Source organism: Acomys russatus, chromosome 23 (genome assembly GCF_903995435.1).
Source record: "Acomys russatus chromosome 23, mAcoRus1.1, whole genome shotgun sequence".
Classification (NCBI taxonomy): domain Eukaryota; kingdom Metazoa; phylum Chordata; class Mammalia; order Rodentia; family Muridae; genus Acomys; species Acomys russatus.
Window position 1 is genome coordinate 42,559,511 of NC_067159.1, and position 22,337 is coordinate 42,581,847.

Genomic DNA, 22,337 nt, shown 5'->3' on the forward strand with positions numbered 1-22,337 from the left:
TTACCTTGAACTCAGGTATGCCTGTCTCTGCTTCCCAAAGACATGGACCACTACCTCCTGGCTATGGTTGCTTAAATATGCATTCAATATTAAAATATGTTCTAAGTCTTTGGAACAACACATAAGTATTTATTCTCAGTTTAGACTATCTACCTTTTCATTGCTTAGCAGCGAAGTGTGGCCAGAGGCTAATTGTCTTCACTCTCATGTCCTCCCCTCTCTTTCCCTTTTATTTTATTTATTTTCCTTTTAGAAACAGGGTCTTCTGTTGGTCATGTTGGCCTTAAACTTGCTATGTAGATGAAAATGACTTTGAACTCTCGGTCGTCTTGGCTCCACCTCTTGAGTGCCAGCATTATAGCCATGAAACACTATGTCCAGTTTATGTGTGCTGGAGGTTGAATCCAGGGTCCCACGCATGCTGGGCAAGGGCTGAGTCACATCCTTAGCCGACAATGTAAACCCTTCTGCCTTCTGTCCTTTCTAGTGTTGTTTGGTGTGTTTTTAAAAAAACATATATTAAAATTTTAAATTAATTCATACTTCTTATTAATATCACAATGGAACCTGAAATGTCTCTAGCTTGTAAGCTGTATTTTAAATTAATGGGTTTTTAAATGTCACTACAAAATTATGTGTTGTTTTACTTAGATTTTAGGACCACAGGGAAGAAAGGCAGTCTTTAGATTATTGAGTTTGCTTCTAAATACCTCGGTGTTCAACTATAGTGCTCATTTAGGGTATATTATAATTTCATAAGATAACTACATTTACTGTTATTCTAGACACCCAAATGTTTTTAAATCATGAAAGGGGTATTCATAGTGATGTTAACAGCCTGTCAGCAAACCCGAGGCACATTCAGAAAATGTCTAGGTTCCTTTCACAGCCGGCAATGCTTTTGTGAAAGAATCTATTCACTCTACACCTCTATCTGTCATCAGAGGGAATTTTCAGCCATTCCAAGGAAAGATAATACTCAATTATTTTCCAAAGGTATGACATATATTCCATTTCTAACACTATCTTTAAGCTTTTTGTTAGAAAAAAAAAACCAAAACTTCTAAATGTTCACTATCACTAAAGAGTGTGGTGTTTTTCTTTAAAACAACAAATATTTACAAGAATGACCTATATTAATCTATGTGAAAAGCATAAACATCAAAAAAGGAAATATAAAATGATACTAATATTTGTGTGAGTAATAATATCCAAGGGGCTGGATAGGAATGGGGACACATTCTTAATTGTGCATTTCTGTTACCCTGGGAGTTAGCATTAAGGTTTGAAAGAAGAAATAATTACATTTTATAGAAGAAATATAGGACATTTGACATGTAGTACATCAAATATCCACATGTGTCAATAAAACAGCAGGTTAAAAATAAAAGACTGGAGAGGAAGTGCTAAGATTCAGTTTAAAAATCTGACCTATTTTGACAGTGGTGTAATGCTGTGGTCTGCCATTGTTTTCAGAGCCTCAGTGTCCTTACATGTAGAATGTAGCTGAATAAGCCCGGCTCTATGTAGCCTACAAGTAAAGATGCAGTGATATAGTCTTGTGAAGAGATTATTTAAGCATCAAATGGTGAGTCAGATGCATATCCTTGTTATGAATCTGGATTCTTCCACAGGGATACAACTTAGCTAAATTAAGTAGTGATGAAATACAACTTTTGGTTGGACTTACAGAGGACTTCTGAGGGTTGCAATCATGAGCCAAAGTGCCCCTGAAATGCTTTTGAACTGAAGTTTGCCCTTGAGTTTTAGGTTAGGAAAGTCTTCCAGGATCCTTTTGCATAACTGAGCCCACACAAATTTCCCTGCTACTGAGTTGCCAGACACTGAAGCAATGAGTTTTGTAAAAAGAGAGTTGATTTGTATTGTGAGCTGGTGAGGAAAAAGGGGAAAGAGTGCAGTCACAAAGCTGTCTCCCTGGGGACAGGATACTGGACAGGTAACAAATCCAGGGGATTGAAGATAGATAAAAGGAAAAGATTTTAAAGTGTTCAGTGGTTTGCGTGTAGGAAATAAAAAGTGCCATGGCTGTTCACCAGATGCATGTTCAGAATATGTAATTAGTGTGACCAGAATGTAGATTGTCTGCCCACCTGGCATGGAAAATTCATCCATTAGACACCTGTGCAGACCCAGCGTCGATACAATGGGATCAATAGAAATAGCTTTGATATACCTAAAAATTAGTTATGAAGCTATCCAAGTAATACATGTAAGAGAGAAGTGTTATTTAACAGAAAAGCTACAAATGTGATACATCTTAGCTGTCGACTTCCAGAATTAGTAAATTTTAAAGCAAACTAAACGCAAGAAACTAGAGGAAATCATGGAACCTGATTCAGAGAGGTAGTGATCCAAATGGGTGCCTGGTGGAGATGCCCCTAAGCCATCTGAGCTTGTTGGCTGACAACTACCAAAGTTAGAGGATCAGAGACTGGGATTTTATTCTTTTGATAGTTTCAGTCTTACCGGGAGATGCTTCTGAGCTGCAAGAGATATTTACAAGTGTAAGCCCTTCTTTTGGTCAATGAAAAACAAATCACTATAGCCCAGTGTACAAGGACTGGATTTCTATATCTGCTTAGCCAACCCCTGTCACTAAGTGGCATGCGCAGCCATGGTCTGTTTTTAGGTTGCATGTTGCAATCGCCTTTATTCCTAGGCTACTCTTTGATGATTTGTCCAAAAATGTGTTTTTGGAATATGAGCCAACTTCAAGAATTAGAAGAACCTAGCTCAGTGTGGTGGTGCATGCCTTTAATCTCAGCATGGAGGAGGTAGAAATGGGGTGGAACGCTGTGAGGTTGAGGCAAGCCTGTGAGTTCCAGGACAGCTGGGGTTATGTACAGAAACTCTATATCAAAAACAAACAACAACAAAACAAATAATAAACAAGCAAGCTAGAGGAAACCAGGAAAAAGACAGGGATTGGTTGTGTTGTTTTGTTATAGTTGTGTCTGCTGGGCAATCAAGTCCATCCAGAAGTCCAGAATAAAGGATCTAGTGACTTATCACTCAATACATTTGGGATCAAACATGAATTGCCAGTTAATTAATGTTTTCAGCTTCACGTATTTCTTACAAATAGAAGATAACATTTATTCTTCTTTCATTTTCTAAATAATACTTGTTCATTCTCTTTTGGAAGTCGTTCTAGGTCTCTGCAACCCAGAGATGAGATTTTTTTCAGAACCTTTGCTCTAGGACACTCTAAAAACAAAATCTGATTTCTCTTCAAATGGAAAAAAATCCACTGCATTCTACTATATCATATAATTTAGATGGAAAAAAATTGCTTCTCAGGAAATTCTTTAAAGTAAAGAAATCCTTGGGGGAAACATCACTTGGTATAGGGCAGCTAAACCCCAGATAACAAGAAAAATATTGCCTCATGGATGAATGCCTGTGCTCAGGTCTCAGGAGGCGATCAGTCATCCAGACAGCCTGTATCTTGGTTTTGTGCGTCTCTTTATGTTGTTTTCATTCAATAATTTTAAAAAGTACATTGATATTTAGAGTACATCTAGTTTTAAATGTGCATATATGAGAAGTTGATATGTGTTTGAAAAGAGAGGTTCACTTACATTTCAGCACAAATTTAAATTAAAGAAGAACATTTTTAATAGATTTGAGCCATTAGAAATAATGTTATAAAATTACATCTGCCCTTTAAATATTCAGTGAGGTGCTAATTTTTAGAAAATTTTGAAAAATATGCATCACTTAAAACTATTTTATTATTGGTGATGATGCCATACAGGATGTAAAAAGGATTTGAAAACGCTTTAAAATATAAAAATCTTAATGATCAATAAAAGTCAATGAAGTGTTTGGTGGGACAGAAGAATGAAAAAGGCGGTAATGATGAATAGTTGAACATGATGTGTTTATTCAGTGTGTACTCCATGCCAGGCACCGTAAGTTAACATATGCCAGGCAGAGGTTCATTGAATCCTCAAAATAAACACAAATGAGAGTAACATCGTATGGAAGTATGAGAAGGAGGTGGTGGAATAGGAGGAAAATGAGGAGGAAGAAGAAAAAATTAAGACTCATGTACAAAATCAGAGTTAAGGAAAAGGAGTATGTGTTTGAAGTTTATCAGTTAGGCTTCAAGATTGGACTCTGGGCACCTGAGAATCCTTGAATGCTGTTAGGAACAGTTATGGAATTACATGTCCTTTTTAATATGATGACATAGGTAAAAAATTAACAATAAATAAATAAAATGTTAAATGTATTTATATGATTATGGGTTCTCTCTCAGAATACTGTACCCCATAGTCTCTCCCTTCTTCTCAGTATGATAGAAAACACAACATCAATGTGATGAAATGCAATGAAGTGAATGACATTGCAAGGTGTGGTACTTCCCACTGAAAATATGCACTGTCATACTAGAGTCAACCTGATAACTGAGAGAGCTGCAAGTGCCAAGAGGCATGTAGCTTTACTCAAGACGTGGTTGATTAAAACATCAATCGCCTCCCAGGTTGGATGGAGTGAGATAGTGTGAGATTTCATCATACTATTCAGAATGGAGTCAACTTAAGATTCTTACTCATTGACTTTGGAAATTTTCCATAAATATTTTCAGATTGTAATTGATCATGACTAACAAATGACAAAAAGGAAAAGCACAAATAAAAGGGTGTCAGATATGGAACCATTCTGTGTCAAATTATGTCCTTATATCAATAAGACGTGGCTCTCTAAAGTATCTATACTTCTGGAGACCAGAAATTCAGTATTTCTTTGCTGTTTCAAAATGAGGTCTTCAGACTGGAGAAGTGGCTCAGAGGTTAGGAACACTGGCTGCTCTTCCCGAGGTCCTGAGTTCAATTCCCAGCAACCACATGGTGGCTCACAACCATCTATAATGGTGCCCTCTTCTGTTGTGCAGGAGTACATGCAGGCAGAACATTGTGTACATCATGAATGAATGAATGAAAAAATGAATGAATGAATGAATGAAAGAGCAGATAAATACATCTTAACAAACAAGCAACAGTTTGGTCTTCTGTTCACTGCCTCCAGATACAACATGCCACATGGGGAATTCATGGTGGGGTCAGGTGCTTACACCAGGAAACTACGGTTGTGTTTTACCACATCAATTAAATTCAACCCTGTCAGACCTAGAACTTGGCTATTTGGGGCAAGGGTGGCAGCAGAAAACAGAACCCTGAATTACTAAGATGATATTCTCAAGCATGCCACCAATTGGCCAATCTTAACACAATGGTACATATGTGGAAGCATATTACACAAACTGTTCAACATGGTCCCAATGCTGGATGACAATTACTTCCCCTAAGAAAGAGCTTCTGCATGGGTGCTCCAGCCTATGAACCCAGGCTTAGGGTTGTATTGCCCACTGAAGGAGAGGTGCCCTGATTTGCTGTGACTCCTCAACTTCCTCAGGCAAGCTTACCCATGGTATCTAAGGAAATTGTGGGTCTTATTACACCAGAAAAGAAAAGCTGTGCTTCCCTGAATGTCTTATAGCACTTTAAATCTATATATGTGCATTTGGCCATTTTATAAGTTTGTATAAAAAGTTAGTCATTTTAATGCTCTGTTCCCATTTTATCTCACCCTTCTGCTTTCATATTTCTGTCTCTGTCTCTGTCTCTGTCGTGTGTGTGTGTGTGTGTGTGTGTGTGTGTGTGTGTGTGTGTGTGTGTGTATGAGGGGGTCAGAGACAGAGAAGAGAGATAGAGAGAACATATATGTGTCTTATTCACTTGAATAGGGTAGTTTATAACTTTATACCATTGAGGAAAATGAGAATGCCTCTCCCAATATCTTAAAGTGCCAATAGTCCCTGGGTAAGAGATGGGGTCTCAGGAACCCACTACATTCATAATGAAATGAATGTTAATGGGTCCCATTTAGTGCATGTCTTATGCAGACAGCCACCTCTGTAGAGAGTTCATGAATGCAATGACAGTTTAATGTACAGAAGACATATTTTATTGCTCCAGATATTCTTCTCCTTTTTCTGTCCCTTCTCCCAGAATGCCCAATCAATTAATGAATAATTTTGCATTGTTATAGAAGGTACAATATATCAAAGAGGATATTCTCTCTCTCTCAAATCCTTTTATGTGGTTCATATAATCATTATTAAAACACATAGCTCTTAGCTTAATATGAGTACTTGTTTACTTAAAGTTTGATTTTTTGCCAACTTACAATGAAATGTTTCTGTAGCAACAAGCTGGAAGGATGTTGTAAAGAACCTTTGAGTTATACAAGCTCCACTTACTAATCCTTCTTATGTGCGGTTTATCTCCCACCATCCAGAGACCTGTGTCATCCTGAGATGTTTTGTGTTCTCAGAAACCTGATTTTTCAGTGCCTTGACCAGTGGCTGAATAATAAACACAGCACAGGCAAGCAAGGGCAGGCAATTTGTGTCTGTTTTGTGTCATGGTAAACCTGTGGTGTCAGCCCTCTTCCAGAAACTCTCCCTCAGAACGCAAATATAGCAGACAATAATCAGTTCATTATACAATGAAACAGCCAAGAAGAACCATTATGGTGATTGAAAATACTTGCTGGGGCAAGCGTTTCCCTGGCTCAGTCTACCAGCTGGCAAAGGGTAGTTGGGCTAGGCTTTTTCTACAAGCTTAATGCCAGGGTTGATATTAACACAAACTACAGTGTGAATGTTGCCCCTTAGAGTTATCTAATATGATATCTCACCTTGATGAGGGACAGAAAGAGCCAGTTTGAGTGAAGGTGACCCTCAGACTTCCTAGTAACAGCTCATGCTGTCAGTGCTTATCTCACTACAGTGAGAATTCCAGATTTCATCTGAGTGGCCAGACTTGAGTCTTGTGCTCATCCTAAACTAGTAATTATGGCCAGAAGATTGGAATGCTGTGAGACTAGAGAGGAAATGATAGGAACCTCAGCCAGATGGATTGAGAGTGTGGGGAGCTGGTTATGATACAAACAAGTAGATGATAGGAAGATAAAAACAGTGCATTCCCCCTATCCCTCATTTAACAGTTAATGAAACTGTGAGAGCTCTTGGAGATGCGTGGACTCTAAAGATTTGTAACAATGAATGCAGGGTGTTGTTTTTCTTTACTTATTCATTCCTGGGAATGATCAGAGTTGTAGGTAATGAGCAATATGGATTTTGTTTCTTTGTATTAGACATGTATCATGGTTTGCTGAAAATATGAAAGACCCAGCAGTGAACAGGTAAATTGATACCAAGCATAATAACAGCATGTTTAGAGTCTTTGGCTTGGTAATATTTAGTTGATTTTCCAGTTTATGAAGAACAGGAAACTCGGTTTTCTTGACAGGTCTTACAGCAAGAGCATTCCTTAAAGGACTAGCAGCGACTTCTGAGAGACAAGCAAATCTCAACGATTGCCTTGTTTCTTTGCACTTCCAACTGTTGAAAGGAGGTCCTGTGCTTTGATTTGGATGTAACTTTAGTCTGGGGAGAGCAAAGTAGCTCTCTGTCCCAAGGGGCCCTGTGTTTCACAGAGTCATGGGCATAGGATGTTAATGGAGGCAGCCTGTGCTGCAAAGGCAACACTTTCATAGTGGCTGTCTGATTCTGTGCCCTCCTCTGCACAAGCAGCATATCTTTAAGGAAGACATTCTTAACTTCACTTTGCTTGCTTTGTAATTCAGTTTTGTGTCAGTCCGTTGTGAAGGAACAGAAGGGATAATGATTTCACAAGAACTTGAGTTGAACCCAAGTGGAAGCAGAGGGAGTAAAGAGACCTGCCCCGGAATCAAGCTGCTCACTTAGAGTAGATTTGAAGGAAAACAGAGCATGAGAATAACAAATCAGTCTGACTTATCTAAAAGGAGTGGATAAAACCATCCCCACAGGAGGAAATGTGTAACCAAATCCAGCAGTTTATCACCTCTTCACAAGACCTTGAAATAGCTCTATGAATTTATACTGTTTCCAAAAGACATGTGAGCCATGCTGTCGCACCCGGTCTCACCGTGAGCCTTGAAATCAATCCACTGTTCTTTCCAACGTTGGGGAAGTGATATGCTGCTAATGTCAATGAACTCGCTGCACTCACAAATGTGTTTTCACTCCTCAAGTTTAGTGAAGTGGAAGACAGGAAGGGCATGCTTTCCTAAAAAGAATTACATATGCTCAAAGACCTCTATTTTCCAGACATGAGTGCCTTTCTGAGAGAATGCCTCCTTAACAAAGACCTGCACCATCTCCCTTCCCACAGATCACTGGCTCCACTGTACTTGTAAACGTGGGCAACTCCTATTTCCTTTTGGAGATTTGATAAAGGAAAATGGACAGTGTTCAAACAAGTCCTCCTCTCATATCACAGAGGGCCAGGGCTGGATCCTCAATGCCTTATCATGCCACAGGTCACCCTCCCCTACCTCAGTTTGCTATACTTTGTTCATGTTGCCTCAGTTTATTATCTCTTATTTGATGGTAATTTTACAAGTGTTAATACCTAACTCTGTGATTTATGGGTTGATAGGCATATTCTACACCAGTGTTTTATTGTTTTTCTCTATATTATGTATATGCTATGCTATACATATGCTAATTAATTCACAGCATACACATCATCTTTTTTATTTAAAAATAACTTTATTTTATTATTTATTTTATTATTCTGTGTTTGTCTGTATGCGTGCATGCATGCTTATGAGTATGTGTGAGTGTGTGTGTCTGTGTGTACATGTGTGCATATGTGTGTGTATCTGTGTGTGTTTGTGTGTGTGTGTGTGTACCTGCGTGTGCATGTGCAGGTTCACTAGAAGGACAGAAGAGAAAGATGGATCCCTTTGAGCTGGTGTTATAGGCTATTATACTCCATATAACATGGTGCTGGGAGTTGAGCTGTGTTTCTCTCAAAGAGGTGTAAGCACTCTTAATGCTGAGTTAATTCTTCAGCCCCTACATCAACTTTGAAAGGCAACTAAAATGCAGGATACACAAGCATGCTCATGGAATTAGAAAGCTATAAAAAATAAAAACATAAGAACAGATTACTGGTATCTCTGAGGAGACTTGGAAACATAGCTGTGTGGGAACTTGGGTTATAACTCTCATTTTTGCCTATAACTCATAAATATATGTTGGTATCCTTATAAACAACTCCACAGAGTGGATGACAATCAGTGGTTCTCTAGGACTAGATTCTGATAGTCAAAGACTATTTCTGGTATTTATTATCTATGTATATTTCAGCAAGTCCACTCAATCTCTGCTTATAATTTCATCTTTAGAATAGAAATAATGATATTACCCACAGTGCTATTGCTGGAAATAAGTGGAAATTTATCTAATATAACATAGTAGAAATTGGAAAGTTACAGGGTACCTGGCATTTTGCAAGTGCTTTATGGATGTTTGTATGGTAGTCTTGTTATAATTGCTGAACATAGTAATGCAAGGAAACATTTCTTTAATACATTTTGAGGAGGCTGAGGCAGGAGGATCATAAATTTGAGACCAGTCTGTGGTATATAGTGAACAGGTTAGAATGAGCGGCCTCTTTGAAGCTATCTCAAAAGCAAATCATGAGAACACTGCCCTCTGCTCCTCTGAAGGCAGGCTGGGCAGCATTGCTAAGCTGAGAAGCAGCTGTCTGAGCTTCATCACACCACATCACAAGGTGATGGAAATCACAAGGAGTCCATTGCCTTGTGACTGTCTGTGCCCAGCCATAGAACCTCTATGCCTGCCTGTTAGGTTTTTTAAAAAAATAAGTTCATACAACGATTTGTAAGATGTAGAAGCAGGTCTCAAGTGGTTAACTGCTTAAGATGATTTTATGTTATTTCTGGGGGAAAAAACACAGATTGAGACCATATTCTGAGAATTAACTCCTTATTCTCTTCCTCTCTACTTTAGTCGTCTTCTCACTAGATAACAGTATTGATGACGCTGTTTAATCCTGATGTCTAATATGACTTCCAAAACAAAGTGACTGAAGATGAGCCTAACTATATTGGCTAGACTTTGGTTGTTTGTTTGGCTGTTCGTTTTGCTGTTTTGTTTTCTTTCAGTACAGAACTTAATTGGATCCAAAACGAAACTGCTCCCAGACAGTAAATCTTAAATTTTTAGCCACCTCCAAAAAGACCACAGTTCTTAGAACTTTTTATTCATCCATAAACTCTGAAACTAATAATCTGATGGCTTCAGGAGCTTTTGTCAGATTTCACAAGTTTGTCCTTATGTGAAGCATCAAGTAGATTTAGGTTCTGAAAGGTTTTTTTTTTTAATATTATAAAAATAGCTCAGGTTTTTTAAACTTCATGTAAAGAGGGCAGGCTGGACTAAAGTGACAAGAAAACGCCCAGAGGGGAACACTGAATGAAAACTTTGAAGGAAACTATTTTCACCCAAGAGTTGTCCAGATTTAATTAGTTCTGGAGGTTAAAGGGGGGAGGAAAGGGTAAGAAGCCTGAAGGGAATGTAGGAGCAAAGTGTCAAGGAGAAGCCAGGCCCCACGCGGAGAAGGAAGCGTCACCGCTTGAAGTTTTAATAATTTGGTGTCCGGGTGTCAAGCATCCTGAAATCCACTGGCAGGGGAGGTGACATTGGGAAACATTAACCAACCTCTATTTTGCTGGAGGTGATTCCTACCCTTTCCAGCTCCTCAGTCGGCTGGGCACCTTGGGCTTCGTGTCAGTTCACTTTCTGTTTCATCCAGTTTATCCAGTGCAGGGATGCCATTGGTTCCATCTACACAGACCTGATGCAAAAGCGGAGGTTCAAAAATCTATGCTCCTGCTCACCAGGATAATTAACTCTTTCCTCAAATTCCTGCACCAGCTACAAAAACACCAGGATCTAAAAGTGTCAAAACATGTGCATTGATAGTTTATCTACCTGGCAGGCCAGCAATGCAGTGGGTGGGCGTTGTGATGTGTGTCTGCTTCTATCATAAAGCATCTGGAGAAATTTGAGTGCTGTAGACAACCACCAAGCCCATAAATATGTAGCATTGTTTTGTCTTCAATACTACAAATGTTAACTTACGTTAAACATTGCAGATTAGTGGGTGGGATATGATAGGTTTCTGAGGTAAATGTTTTTCCTCATAAATAATTATTCCAAGGAGCCAGAGGGTATACTGTGGAAATCAGTAGCTGAAGCATGAGCAACATGCACAACACGTTCACATTTGTGTTTTTAAAAGCCATATAGCTACCCTCCACATGTACACATACACATGGCAGTTTTTATAGGATTCTGCCTACTAAAATACCTCAGTATAATTTTATAATGAAACAAGTGTCATTAAAACAATAGTTACTAAGGAAGTCGAAAAACAACACACACACACACACACACACATATAAATGTAACAAAAATTAATGAATAAAAGATGATTTGGAAAAAGAGCAAGGGTTGGGTAGATGGGAGGATTTGGAGAGAGGAAATAGAAGGGGGAATGATCTAATTGTGTTATAGTCTCAAAAATAAATTTTAATTTAAAACACTATAAATGAACTACAAGGTGAATTATCAGCACAAATTGTGTATAGAACAATATACAAACACTTGGTTGCCCTGGCTTTTGTGTACCATGCTGGCAGGAAATGTGGAACTACAGTATTTTAAACCAAGGACCAAGAGCTAGGTGTTGCATATCTGAAAGAGGCAAAGGATGCTGCTTATGAGACTTTGAAATGCTCTAGAAAAAAATAATTGCAATAGAATCAGAGACATGGAAATGGACAGATGAATCAATTGTTAAAGCCACACACATGATCGTTTTTATGTAGGAAGTAAAATATTTGAGGCAACCCTATGATAGCTATTTTTAAACCTTGATGTTTTCTTACCTCCTGAACTGTCATATGAATTAAAGTAGGACTGTACTTTTCGTGTATATTAGTCATTTTACTAATTTGAAAGAATAACATATTTATTATAAAGTCCTTAGGTAGAGTTAATTTATATGGGATTTTGTTGTCATATCTTTAAATATACATGATAAAACATATAGTCATAAAACAATGTTGATAGTAAATCTTTCCAGTGTCTTTTTTTTTTTTTTTTTTTTTTTTGAGACAGGGTTTCTCTGTGTAGCCTTGGCTGTCCTGGACTTGCTTTGTAGACCAGGCTATCCTTGAACTCACAGTGATCCTCCTGCCTCTGCCTTCCAAGTGCTGGGATTAAAGGCATGCACCACCATGCCCCGCTCCAGTGTCTTAATTTTAAGGATGTATTTGTTTCTACTGTTTTAGCTTAGCCTTAACATAGTACCAAATACACACACCACACCACACACACACACACACACACACACACACACACACACACACAATACAGATATCTGAGAATAAAGTTGAAATTCTTTAAAGCTAAATTACAGGTATTTGAAGTCCATGATGTCATACAAACATGAATTTTTTTGTAACAGCTACAGATATATGGATTGTTTATAGTGACATTGCTGCAAATCACACCAAATTTTGACTTACAACACATAATCTATACAGATAACAGTTTTCTTTGTAGTTCTTGAAGTCATCAGTTATAGATATGTTCACTTCAGTTGAGAAAAAGTCTTAGACCCTTCTGTGAGATGGCAGCGCCAGCCTGATGTAAAGCCACTGGCCCCTCAAATTGCGTTGTAAGAGTTTTATAGCTGAACAGCAAGGTGTGTTTGTAGGTGAGAAGATTAAGAATGAATTTTTAATGGAATTAAAACAGATAGTGAGTCAATTCTGAATGATGGATTCCAAGCCATGAAATATGTGGAAGTAGAAAAAAGAACTTAAAAAAAAAACTTTAAAATTCTATCTGTGGGATACAGAATCTCTAAATTTAAATTTGGTGGAGGGTAATAAATTACCATGATGTTTAGTCGGTATGGGGCCATGTTCTGTGCAATAGTCAGAGTTTCTGGCAGATGCTAATTCGATTCCACTTTCATCTTGGAATATTCGTACTCATTAAGGTCATGTACTATTGCCATAGTGCTAATCTGAACCGTCCCTGCTTCAGCTTGGTCTCCAATGCAGCAGTGTTGGAGGTGACATGGGAAGGAGCTATTTTACCCTTTAATGGGCACCTGATTGATGAACTACAAGGAAATGTTAGAAATTTCAGTGAAGCAGTAGGAGGAACTGGTACGTGGAGCCTGCGCTTAGAGATGTTTGGCCTGTCAGCAGCCTCTTCCTCTCTCAGGCTGTTTGCTTCCTGGTTGCCATGAACTGAACAGCATCAACTGGGATCCAGCATGCTGGGTTCAAATGACCATGGACCAGGTTACATATATGAGATTTCAAGCCATGAACTAAAAGAAGCCTGTTTTTTTTTTTTTTTTTTTTTTTAACTTTTTTCTTTCTGGTGTTTTTTCAGTGCAATGAAAACCTGACTAATACAGGTGCAGATAGAATTGAAGGTGGAAAATCTAGGACAATTTAATATCAAGGGTTTTGTAATAATTAAGATAAAAAGCACAGGACTCTATTCCTTAATTTATTAATTCAACCCTCATGAGAGACTCGATTTTCACTGTGAAAGTAATGTTATAACAAGAAATGAACAACTCTTTTTAAAAGTAAGGTTAGTTTTATATCCTTGTTGTGTGGTAGAGCATTTTCTGGGTATATTCCAAGGAGTGCAATAGCTGGGTCTTGAGGAAGCCCTATTCCCAGTTTTCTGAGAAATTGCCAGATAGATTTCCAAAGTGATTTTACAAGTTTGCATTCCCACCAGCAATGAAGGAGTGTTCCTCTTTCTCTACATCCTCCCCAGCATGTGATGTCTCTTGAATTTTTGATCTTAGCCATTCTAATGGGTTTAAGATGGAATCTCAGAGTCGTTTTGATTTGCATTTCTCTGACTCAAAGAAAGAATAAGCAGGCTACCAAGATGAGACTTGGTAGCTTTTGACCATATAGTGGGGGAGGAGGTCCCCCTCGGTCATAGACCTAGGGGAGGAGAATAGGGTGAAAGTGGGAGGGAGGGAAGAATGAGAGGATACAAGTGATGAGATAACAATTGAGTTGTAATCTGAATAAATTATTAAAATTTTGAAAAATATAAAAAAATTAAGATTAGTTTTAGAGGGAGATTAGTCCATCTGGTATTGATGCTGAGAATACAGTGTTGAGCAAAATGGACACTAACTTATTTCATGGAACTTGGAGTTATGTACAAGGAGAAAAACTGATCAGCTTAGTGAACAAGCTGAGATAACAGAAAATGATGATGATGATGATGATGATGATGATGATGATGACAACGATAGTGATAATGATAAGACATCACAGAGGAATGTGTTCAGAGAAGGAGTCACTTATTTGCGTTTTGTGGTCTTGATTCTCTTCTTGACCAGGAGAAACATTTGCACTATAACCTTCAAGGTAAGAAGAAAAAAAATGCCCTTCAAGTAAAACACAAGTGTATCAGTGTGGACGAGTGTGGTGTGTTAAAGATCCAGTGCCAGGCTTTCTGTCTCCATATGTTGGAAAGAGAACAGGAGGCTAAGACATGAGACATAGAGGAGGGCAGAAGCAATCAGAGCAAGCAGGTCCTTGTTGGACTGGATAGAGTCTGATTTCATTCTCAGTCAATACAGAGGCATCAGAATTTTAAGGAGCAAGGGAGTGGAGGGGAAGGTTATGTATGTGACACGATCTGATAATTGAAGCCACTGATGTGATGACATCCCCAAGAGAGAGACCAAAGGAGAAACTCTGAGAAGTATCTGACTGTATTTAAGCAGCAAAGGAGAAAGTGGAAGGTCAAAGACATAGGATCGGCAGTAATATAGAGCTAATGCAGAGTCCCCGAGGACAAGGAAGTTTATAAATGGGAAGAGTGATGTAATACATCACGTGTCAAATGAGCTCGATAGAGGAAGGCAATAAAATCAGATGTACTTAAGACTTCTCACTCACATGATGTTAGACTTAACCTTCAATATTTTGTGGAAGAATTCACTTAGTCCAAAACTATGTATAGCTCCTGATTGATGGTATTAAAATTTACATAAAAGATGAGTGGGTTTTTTTTTTTTTATATTGGAGGTAGATTCATACTTACAAACATGTGAGTTTTGAGTATGCCTTTGGAAGTTGAGGCATTGGTTCAGTCAGTAAAGTGGTGACAGGTCAAACATGAAGCTTGGCGCACACACACACACAAATACACACACACACACACACACACACACACACACACACACACACACACACACACACACCAGGCATGTGGCTATAATGCCAGAGTTAGAGGCAGTGGAGATAGAGGCAGCTAGGGCTCAATTGTTAGGCAAGCCAACCAAATCTATGAGCTTCGGGCACTCTAAAGAATCCTGACTCAAAAAAAAGTGGAAGGTGATCTAGGAAATATACCCAACATCCTCTGCCCTCCATACCTACCTGTGAATGCACACCCATATGAATGTACACAAATTAATAAGTACATACTTCGTTCACTAAGCACACAGACACAGACACACACACTCACACACAGTCAGAGGGACCCTTTGATATATATTTCTGCAATGGTTTTACAATGATTTCTTCTTACTCTTGTGATTTCAGTAACTGAAGTAATCCCTATACACTGCTGTGTTGTTCTGTGAACTCTCCTTAGGGATAACAATTGAGAGGAAAAGAAAGCCTTGAGTTCTATGACAGGCGTGCTAAACATGGAATATTCATAAGTTAATAAGCACCATCGTTGTGCATGATCTTGCTATCTGGTAGGTACTGGATATACACAAAAAAAAAGGAGCAACAGGAATGGCAGCCGCTACATGGGCTTAATCTGGGAGGCACATCCAGAGCAAGGGATGTTTCACCTGCTCCAGAGGAGTTAGACTATTAAAGAGTGTCAGCAGAAAGTCAGGGGAGATTTTGATGAAATGAGTTTTATCTGCCAATGTTTTCATTGTTTAGTTAAAGGCTGGTGTAGACCATCCTGGGACCTTCAGGTCTGCCTCTCTGGCTTGAGACACACTCAGATGATCTAGGATAATTGATTTTTTTTCACTCAAGGTTACCTATGAGCTTAATCATATCACAAACGCCTTCACAGGAACACATACTTAACATGTGATACCTGGAAACCAGAGCCTCGTGCAGTCCTTCAGACAATTTTCCAGGAAGGTCACCAGAATGTGTGATGTGTATACCTGAAAACACTGAGTATTCACACCTTTAAAAGACCTTTCTATAAATAGTTCTCATTAGTAATGAAATCAGCCCCAAGGTTATCTTCTCTTCTATGTCAGTGATTAACAGAGTATTTATGAGATTTCTTTAAAACTATTTTATATATTTTATTTATTTATTCATCTTTTAATTTATTTTATGTTTGTGGGCATTTTGCCTTCATGTTTGTCTGTGTACCATGCAATTTCCTGGTGACTACAGAGGCCAGAAGAGGACTTTGGATCCCACAGAACTTGAGTGTGAGCTGGTCATGAACCACCACATGCTTGCATGGGCTCCTCTAAAAGAGCTGTCAGTGATCTTAACTGCTGAGCCATCACTCTCTATATAATATTCTTAATTGTGTTTTTATTTATTTTCAACTGCCTAAGGTTCATAGTCAAAGGAATCAAAACAGTCAGACATTTCCCATAATTCATTGGAGAAGACTATCCATATTAGCAATCTATTCTGATATGGTAAAATTAAGCATTTAAAGGAGAAAGGAAAAACACTAATGGATTATTACTTAATTATAAATATTGTATTTACATAAGAAGACTAGCAAAATCATTCTATTATACAGTCAGATTACCATAGTATCTTTTCTCATGTGGTTTCTATTCCTGTAAGATGTCATTTAAAGATAAAGCAGATAAAATATATCTTCGATCACAGCAGTGTGCACTGCACTGCTTTACCATATGGAAAGGGTTTGTCAAATATAGATTCTTCAAGAAAATATGAAAACAGTAGTAAACTATGTTAATTCACAGTCAGAGATCATACAGCTGAGGAATTTGGGGAAAATTAATGGAAAAAATAAAAGAAAGCTAGGAATAAGTAAATCAAGGTGATATACTTACAAATATCATAGTCTGCAAACACAGCCTTTAGTGGAGATGTGGAGTAAATTTTAATGGTGTCCGTGTGGGTGGTTTTGAAAGTTGTACATAATGTAGCATCCCATGATGTTAACTCTTGGCTGAAACTAGTTTGTATGTGAGAATGATCCAATTTCTCTATCTCTTAATATGAGCAAAAGCTCAAAAGTCACATCATATATTTTTTCATCGGTTATGACATATTTGAAAAACATTCAAGTAAAACATGCTTCCCGTCAACCCTTGCAATTCACTCCCACCCCGGAAGTACAGACCTCTAATGTCTGCATGTGCCAGCTGTAAAACTTTTCTTTGCACATCCTTTGACCTTACAGGTCAATAACCTTCATACATATGCACACACTTACATGTATACAAACACCTCTGTTTCTGTTGATACAGAAAACATAAAAAATAAAGCCAAAATGTTGCTTTATTTATTTAGTTCAACATTATAGAAATCAGGAGAACTTACCTGGGGCACAAGGAGGGCCTTTCATTTCAGAAGCAGCTGAAGGTCAAATAGCATGTTAACTTTACATCACTCCTCGTAATAGAAGGATGTGGTTCAGAAAATATTTCCCTGAAAGTAAAAAGGGTTTCTTTTGAAGTTAGAAATAGTCAGTAGATCCAAAATACGTAATACATGTAAAGCATTATTGATCCAACTATTTGAATTTAAAGAGTGAACCTAGTGGTGTTCCTTGATATATAGAACATAGCCTTTGTCTTCCAAGGGATATTTTAATCAAAATATTAAAAATAGCCTAGAGTCTTTTTCAAACAGTTAACTCCTGCTGCTTTTGGGGGGTAATAGATCATACATTATCTCTCTGATGGATGGGTGGCCAAATACAGATAAAATTAGCTTTTCAGTCATTCATTTTAAATTGCTCTCTAGTTCTTTGGAAGCAAATTCCATTTTAGAAGAATATGTTTCAAGTCTCAGACAAAGAGATAATGGTCCTATATTTCATTCTATGAGCAATAACAGTTTAAGTCCTGTGATTCAGAAATGTAGAAACTTATGTATTAAGTTGATGAAAATTAGGGCTTGATATAGCAATAAAACCAGCAACCTAAAGCTTCCTAGATTGATGTTCATAGCATAATATTTTCCTGTCAAGAATTAGGTGAAATGAAAGTCTATAAAGATAATACATGGTACAAAGCTTTCCCCTCTTGTATATAAATGAAAAAGCCAATGCCTGTATGAGATAATAGAAGCAGAAATGCTAAGATTTACTGATACCCAGATAAAAACTGCAGTACTGCTGAAATGCAGATATTAAGTACTGGTAAAAAGCAGAAAATTAAGTCAAATGTTAGAAGAGAATAAATTGAATAACAATGCTTTATCCACATACAAAAAGGCATGTCTAGCTTTAGGTTAAAGCTAAATTCATCATGTAGAAGGGAAATCACCATGAGAATTTTACTTTCCTAATATGAATTAACTATACACAAAACAACAATTTCATAATTCAAATCATTTTACCTAAATTAGTGCATTTAATTTCAAGTTGAAGCATGCTTTCATAAAAAGGAATACTTTAGAATAATTTAAATATATTACATAATATAACTCCTCAATCTGGAGCAGTGGTCATAAGCTGGGTTCCTATTATTATCCTGACGTCGTCTCTTCAGATACCAAGCTATGAAGTGATAAGGAGATTTAATTACTAATCTATCTCTTGTGAGGTAAAAATTCAGGGTTGTTCTATTATGTCTTCAAGTTTTGTGATATGACCTTTATGGTATCTGAAAGCTGGTTTGTTTGTATAGTAAAATCACCAAGGTTATAAGAAGTGATCCCAGTAGGAAGTGTGTCCATTCAGAAGGGAGCCAGCCTCTTGCTACCGAAGGAATTGTCCTGTGCATGGCCTGGGAGCTCTTACTGAAGGCCATCGCAGTGGGTGGGAACAAGTCTAGCTCTCAAGGGAAGGTTAAGCACAGATTGCCACACACCGTCAATGCAAGGAATTGACTAGAGCCTAGATTTCTCAGTCTGAAACTCCATGTCTTTTTTAAACTACCTGATATGTATTAAAAATGTGTGAAATCCCCAATAAATTTCAACATGAATGTCCACTAGAAATAGTATCATGTCTGTTCAGACACTGTGGAGCAGAATGCCCCTCTTACTTCATCAGTAGGTAGGGTTGGATTTTTAGCTAATGTGACCTGTGCTGTCTCAAAGGACCAGAGTCTTGCTTAATATTCCTCTTTCATTCTCTCAAAAATCTTCACATCTTCTAACTAGGATCCTTGAGTTTTCATTCTGTATTGGGCCACGTTTTACAGCTGCTCCTCTGTGCGTTCCGAGCATCCCCATTAGGCATCTCACCACCTCCTGTAACTCCAGTTCCAGGGGTAATCTATGGCTACCACAGGCTCATGCACAAACGTTGTGGCCATAAACTTCAGCAGGCACAAGCATACACGTGACATTTTAAAATATTCTGAATCATGAAAATGAACATAAGCATAAAATAATCTTCACCTTCAAGTTACTTCCTCTCTAGTGTTAAAAATTTGTTGAGTGTTTTCAGTCTTTTCAAGAGTATTGGTAGGTGCATAAAAGGGTTGACAAAGGAAGAGATTAAAGTTCACTATTTATGTGAGAAGCAAATGCACAAGGCAAGGCAGCTATGTGTTCATGTAGATTCAGAGGCATTAAAGCTGGCTGTTCTGCTTATCAAATACTCATATAAATAGCCATGCTGGAAATTTAGATACTTTGTGTATTGATTTGTATCATTTTGGTCAAGGAGAATTGATTTGTTTATTTCAAAAAAAAAAATCTTTAGAAAAAGTTTTAGGATAAAATTATTTTTTTTAAAATATGCTATCTGGAAAATGAATACTAACTCTTGAGGTTTCTATCTGTAGCAAGAATCAGAAAGCTTTTTCTTAGCATGCTTACTATGCTGGGGCAGTGTTATTTATACTTGTTTATGAGGTTGGCTATGGCATACATGGCATCTCATGAGTGGAAATCGCACAACAGTCTATGAGAGTACATAGAATCAGCCTGTTTCCTTTGCTGTATTTGTTCCACCACACATATTACCACTTATTACTAAGTTAAGGTCTTGAATTTTCTTGGCTAATTGTCATTGAACTGAGTACTAGAAATAAGGCGTAATGTATAATGTGATTTTTATCTAGGCTCTAAATTGGAATTTACAATATGTATGCCATCAGCAATATTAAGCTAATGAGCCATTGTTTGTTAGGACAACTCTCCAGAGGAACACTAAGAGATGAGTTCTGTGGACATGAGAATTATATGCAATAGAAACAGAAGTTTTATCACAGGAAGTAAAGGTTATTTCTTATGATAGAAAGGATTCCTTATCATATTTCATTTTGAGTGTTAACAAGCGTCTTGACAAATCAATACTATGAAACTTCAAACCAAGGCATTAGCTAATTTCTTTCACTTGTAATGATTACTTTGTGGGAAAACTCAAATATAGGACATGCTCAATAGTTTGCTCATATGTGCTCTGGATATTTATTAAATCATTGCTTTTCCTGCTGGCATTTCACTGAGCTTCTTTTAGTTTGAAAATACACATGTAATTTTTTAAATATCCCATTATTATTCATCTTCTCAGTAGTTGCAATAAAATAATGAAAATAGAGGTATGTATGTTTTTAGCAAGGTGAAATAACTGATTTTAGTGCATATGAATTATGTCTATGAATTATGAACAAATACATATTCTACATTGCTGAATAAAATGATCTGTATAATTATATAGTACTTTAGAATCATTTAAAGGAACAAACTTCGCTTAAAACAATAGCTTGAATGTATTTTATCCTTTGCATGCTGCAATGGTTGTGTAGTTTTAAGTACATTTTTGTGTTCATATGTATGCAAACATAATCCAAAAGAAAAGTGAAATATACTAGAGTTACTATCTTGTTTGCTTTCATGAATAATAATGAAACAAGAGCTATGCTTCAGTGGAATTTGAGTGTGGCATTTTGTATAGTTGTATTGATTACCAGCCTAGTACATCCTCACATATAAAAGGAAGTGCTCTTGAAGATGACAGAAAGATTGGGTAAAGCATTCAAGTCATCAAAATTTTACAGACGGAGCTGTCAATAGTTTGGTTCCGTGTTCCTTTGCTTTTCTAGCTCTGCTTTTTTTTTAGTTGTCTTGAGTGGTGTTGCAAATTGACTAGTGGAGCTAAAATTGATATAAACAAGGTTATTCTTTAGTAGGCTGACAGTTTGTGTCCTTGTTTGTCAATTGTGAAGAAACTTAAAATGATATCTTGCCATAAAGAAGTATATCAAGGAGGTGTACTAGGACAGGAAGTCTAGCTAGAGCAGACATCTTCCCCACAATGTCAGGGATTGACTCTGGTGAAGTGACCTCAAAAACTAGTTTTGTCTGTGATTCAAGTAAAGCCAATTTTTACTGCAAAACAGATTGGCAATGATAGGGTGTCATTATTATTTGAAAGCTATCCCATGACCTAGCTGAAAAAAGTCACAGGCCAGATTTCTTAGTGGACAGATGTCTACTTCACCAATGGATAGCTCCCAAAAACTGGGATAGCAACTGAATGCATAATATAATGAATTTCAACATAACGTCTATGCAGCCAGTCTCTAAATACCAACTATCAGGCATAGCATATAACAATAAAAGGATACTTTTCATTTTATAAAACATTACTAGGCTGTATTAAAACAAACACATATCATCTTTAAAACTTGAAATCATGTGGGATGCAAGTTAAGAGAAACTGGAAGACCTCGAAGTTTACAGATCTCTCCAATGATTTGGGTTAAAATTTTTCAGTGATGTTTACCAGAGTAAAAGTAGCACATTTGACTGTTTTCAAAACTGTAAGAATGAAATTTGTTTATAATGAGGTTAAACAATTTTCTAATAGTCATTTGATACCAAATGGAGTAAAATTTCATGATTAGACCAGATAGCTTTTCCATCAGGGCTACACGAGTGACCAGATTTATACTCTCATTCATATTTCCAATGCTCAGTGAATAGTTTCAACTGAATGAAAGAATCAAATGCATCTAATGGAAATTAATGATCAATTCACATTTCTACTGTTTTTGCTCAGATATCTGCAAAGAATTTAAAATTTGCTATAAGCCTTACGCTTCTAACAGAAGATGTTTTCTTTTGTTTCAGTATTTATTTTTGAGTATGGGTGTTGTGCTTGCTTGTGTATCTGTGCACTACATGTGTGGAGTGTCTATCTGAGGCCAGGGACGGCATCAGGG

At 37.3% G+C, this 22,337-nt stretch overlaps 1 protein-coding gene across 2 annotated transcripts in view; it reads left to right on the plus strand.

Moving 5' to 3' along the window:
* Nucleotides 1-22,337, plus strand: part of Unc5c (unc-5 netrin receptor C) — a 351,840-nt gene that overhangs the window by 184,881 nt on the left and 144,622 nt on the right. The window lies entirely within an intron of this gene.